The following is a 5,277-nucleotide window of genomic DNA, read 5'->3' on the forward strand; positions in this document are numbered from 1 at the left end:
GGATGTGCATTGATTATCGTACCCTAAATAAGATAACTATTAAGAATAGATATCCGATTCCTAGGGTAGATGATCTTATGGACAAACTACAAGGATTTGCAATATTTAGCAAGATAGATCTTAAATCTGGGTACCATCCAATAAGATTGGATACATCTAATATATTCAAAACTGCATTTAGAATACAATTTGGACACTATGAATTCCTTGTTATGCCTTTTGGTTTAACTAATGCACCAGCCACATTTAGTCGTATGATGAATCACATATTTTTGAAGCATCAACATTGTGTCATTGTTTTCTTTGATGATATATTGGTTGTCAGTAAGAATGAGAACGAGAATTATGAACATTTATCTTTGGCTTTCAAATTATTGAAAGAGAGTCAATTATATGCTAATCTAGAAAATAGTGAATTTTTTCAAACACAAATTGAATACCTAGGACATATTGTTTCATATGAAGGTATTAAAGTTTACCCTAAAAAGATAGAAGCAATTTTGAAGTGGCCCATACCTAAAAATGTGCATGAATTATGTTCTTTCTTAGGTTTTGCTAGCTTTTACAGAAAATTTGTGAGAAATTTTTCATTGCTTGCATTATCTTTGACAAAATTATTAAAGAAAGGTATTGTGTATCATTGGTCCGACAATCAACAAAAGTCCCTTGATTTATTGAAACATGCTTTAACTCATGCTCCTGTATTGCAATTACCTGACTTCAATAGACCATTTTTCCGAGTAGTCACTGATGCAAGTGGATTTGGAATCGGAGCAGTCCTTATGCAAGATTCTCATCCCATAGCCTACTCTAGTTGGTGCAAACTTAAACCCTCTGAACTTAAGTATTCTACCTGTGATAAGGAATTGCTACCTGTAGTACAAGCTTTACGTCAATGGAAACACTATTTAATGGGATTTGAATTCATGATCAAAACTGACCAACAAAGCATTAAACATCTCCTTAGTCAACCACAAATATCTGACCAACACATTAAATGGACTGCTTTTATTCAAAGTTTTCATCCACTCATACAATATCAACTCGGAAAAGAGAATGTTGTTGCCGATGATTTAAGTAGAAGACTGACTATACATAATATTTCTGTGATATCTTTTGACTCTCTTCTCCCTATGAAAGATACTTATGACCAGGACCCTAGTTTTCAAGTTGATTGGAATAAATTAGTTGCAAATAATTGGATTCTCTTTGATTCATTATCTGATACTGATGGATTTATGTTTTATGAAAAAAGATTATGTGTTACTGTTTCATTTCGATCATTTGTTTTACATGAACTTCATTGTCCCCCATACCAAGGCCATAGAGGAATTATTTCTACTTTGCGCACACTGATTGAAGATTTTTATTGGCCCCCGGAGGTATGATGCCAGGAGGCATATTCCACGATGGATTCCGTAAAATTATATTTATTGTCGGGCCTCATACATAAGGTGGATTCCTTGTGCGAAAAGTCGATGGGGACACCTGTCCTTTTCGAGCGTCTTGTTAATTTAATGTGCAAGTGGGTGATTCCATAGCGGGTGACCGTAAAATACATATTTAAATTAATGGACGTTTATGAGTTTAGAGTGTGCACTCGTAATAAATTAAGGTTAGGATTGAGTTCTAACCAATTTATTTATTTTGTAGCTGAAGACTACTAGGTATTCACTTTTGTCGATTTAATTTTATTATTTTCTAACAATTGTGAATGCTTCAGTTGATGTGTAGAGCAGGCAGCGGTGGCATCGGGAAGCACTGGGTGATAGCGTGTATTCAAGTTATTTAGAAAAAATTATCATTTTTTATGGGAGCGCATCTTAGACGTGGCACCAATATTTATTTTGACACGCTTATTTATTGAAGCGTCTGACATCTATTTATTATTTTGTTTGTGCATGGGTGCACAATTTAAATATTTGTTATTGGACATTGTATTTGGGTACATCCTGGCTCTTTGGGCATCCAATAGCTTTAATTCTTTAGTGGGACAAAAGCAAACACAAAAGCTAAAGCGTGCTAATTATAAATGGGGCTATTTTTTGAGCTTGGAGATGAATAATATATCAAATACATGCTTTGTGGAGTGCTCACACAAGGCATGGGGGGAGATTGTACCCAATTGGCCTTTTGCTTCATGTCGTGCAAGATTTCTCTCTTGTTTTTTGTGCAAAAGTAGTATTCTTTTGTTCTTGGGGACCTTCCGATGCTTACTACGCACGCATACAACATCCAATCTGCACACCACACATAAGCAAGCAAGAAGGAGAGAAGAAGGGAATAAGAAGAGTCCACTTTAGCCACACACCAAAGAAGGAGAGAAGAGAAGAAGAAGACAGGAGGTGACGGAGAGCTTCTTCTCCAAGATCCCTTACCCTACACACTCACTCCCTCACACTCTCACACACTCTCTCTCAAGCACACACAAGAAAGCAAGAAGGAGAGAAGAAGGGAAGAAGAAGAGTCCACTTTAGCCACACACCATCAAGCACACACAAGCAAGCAAGAAGGAGAGAAGAAAAAGAGTCCACTTTAGCTACACACCAAAGAAGGAGAGAAGAGAAGAAAAAGAGAGGAGGTGATGGAGAGCTTCTTCTCCAAGATCCCTCACCCTCACACACTCACTTCCTCACACTCTCACACTCCCTCTCTCAAGCACACAAAGCAAGAAAAAAGGAGAGAAGAAGGGAAGAAGAAGAGTCCACTTTAGCCACACACCAAAGAATGAGCTTCTCGTTCACTTTTTCAGTTTATATACAAAACCCTAAATCCCTTGGGCACCCATCCTTTGACATGACCGGCCATTGTGGCAAGGTCCTTTTTTCCCATTCCCTTCTAGTTGCCCTTTCTCTTTACCTATGCCCTTCTACCTTTTACAATTTGCATAGGAGGGAGCATGGCGCTCTTTTACAAAAGTTTCAATGACACCTTGCATTTAAAAATGTGCTTTTGCCTTTGACTTAGCTTTTCTTGATCTTATTGGACTTCTTATTCCTTTGTGTCCACATTTGGAGTTTTCTTGACCTTATTGAACTTCTTTTTTCTTCATCTCAAACTGTGGTTAACATTACCCCCTCAAAGATGAGTGCCAATCCCATGGCACTTGCGAGTCTGTGTTGACGAGGGTTTGGTGATTTGAAGGGTGGTACGAGAGTTGATGATGATGGGGCCTCTTGGGGATTAGTTGGAGAGAAGCTAATCAAAATGTTGAGGCAGTAGAGGATGAGAATGGTTGGAGTGGATAATGGGGCCTCTAAAATTGGAGGTTTGCAAGCGATTGTATGTACCTGAAAAGAAAAAATGTGTGCTACCTAGGGGAAGTGTCTACTTATCATGCTATGCAATGTTCTCATGCTAGTGGAACTAGGAGTTGTGGCCTGGATGTTTTCCCACACTTGAGGACCCAATTCTGCATAAGGGTGGTGCAGTGAGTATGGCTTAGGGAGATAGGTCATAACCATAGGTAATGTGACCTCCCTAGGTATGTCCTACCCTTGATGTGCCCTAGGCATGATGTGGGGAATCAAAATGGGCTAGGGGGTTAGGGACGGAGCCAGCTGACCAAAGCCACTGGATGTTTGTAACTTGAGGACCCCTAAGTGCAATGATTGTGACCTATGTGCGGTGCATTTTCCTTGTGATTTTCTTCTTGGGATCTCTTTTTTTGCCCTACAGAGAGGATGGTAAGAGGGCCACATGTATCATTGACCTAGCTATTGCACATATATATTTGCCGACATTGAGGTAAAAAAAGAGTGGCGAGAGGTGGCATTCTTACGAAGTAGGGTCTTGTCTTAAGATCCTTCTACTAAGGAGTCGTGTCTTGCTACTCCCTTTCAAAACTTGGCCCTATGTCTTTAGTCAGCCTTTGCCTCTCTTCTTCTACCCTGTGCTTTGGTGGCTCTGCTTCTTTGGGTCTTGTAGTTTGCGGTTGGACATGTAGCCCGTGTCTTAGAGCCCTGCAGGTGATCTCCAGGTTTCTTCTCAATAATTCAATGGCCTCCTCTTCCTCAAATTGCGTGGTGTCCAAGAGAGTGTGGAGGAAGGTGCATTGTTGGGCTTCTAAAGTCACTTGTGTGGCCTATGCCATGCTCTCAACAAACACCCTGTTGCCTTCTACAAGGGCTAGCTGGTGCACAAAGTCTCTCACCCTTTCTTCACTCTTGTCTACCCATTCATCTTCTTTTTTCTTCATTTCTTCCAAGCTTTCATTGTGCCTGTAGGCTAACGCCCTTAGCCTCCTCTCATGTTCCTCAATTTTTCTTTCCAAGTGTTGTTACTCTTCAAGCTTTGAGGCCATCCTCTTTTCCAAATCTTCTATGTGCTTTTGGTGCCATCGGATTTTCTCTTCTTTTGGTGTTGCTAGCTGCTCCATGACCTTTTGTGTATTTTCATTTTCCTTTTGAAGGTTTTTATACAACACTACTAGCTCATCATAATGGCGTTGTGGGCTCATGAGACTTTGTGTTTCTACGGCAAGCTTTGCTTGCCACCTCTCTTCTTCTCCTCCCTTGGCCTCAATCTTCTCCTTTAGCTCCTTGATCTCTCTTTGATACATGGCCAATTGACGTGTTATTTCTAATTGAGAGACTACCATTGTCTCCCTTTCAGCCTCGAGCTCAACGACATCTATTTTCTTATCTTCTTTTGCATGCTCCAGCTGTGATAGGAGTTCCTACACATAGTCATCATAGTTTGTAGACTAGGACAGTGCAGTAGGACTAGTGGTTGTAGATGTTTCTATCTTCTGCCTTTTGGGGTCTCATCTGGATTCCGCATCCACAAGCTGCTTGTCTTTTTGCTCCTGTCATGGGGGTTTCTCCACTTGAGCCTTGAGTTGTCTCTTCATTGACCAGAAAATGCACCTCGACCACAAGGTTGCTAGCATCCACCATGGTGGAAGAGCCTTGGGTAGGTGCAAAGGCTGGGGTGGTGGGTACTAGGACATGTGGGAAGGGGTTAAGTGGACCCTTGCCCTTGCCTTCTGCTACTTGGGGTGGCAAGTTTTTGGGTGCTTGGGACCTAGTGCTTGGACCTTCCCATCTAGGTGGACTCATGGTAGCCAGCTCTTCTTTCCTTGAAGGCTGCTCCACTAAGAGGCAGATGGTGAGGGCTATGTCTTCTTCTTTCTTCCTCCTTAACTCGGCCTCCCTGGATTCCTCTTTTATTCTTTTTGTATCCTCCTTCTCTCTTCTTTTTCTTCTTTCCTCGGCACTTTTGGACTCCCTTTGGGCTTTTGTCAAATCTGCTTTTTTTATCTTCCTGCTCTCTTCT

Source organism: Lygodium microphyllum, chromosome 4 (assembly GCF_053477565.2).
Source record: "Lygodium microphyllum isolate KBCC chromosome 4, Lygodium_microphyllum_v1.1.10, whole genome shotgun sequence".
Taxonomy (NCBI): domain Eukaryota; kingdom Viridiplantae; phylum Streptophyta; class Polypodiopsida; order Schizaeales; family Lygodiaceae; genus Lygodium; species Lygodium microphyllum.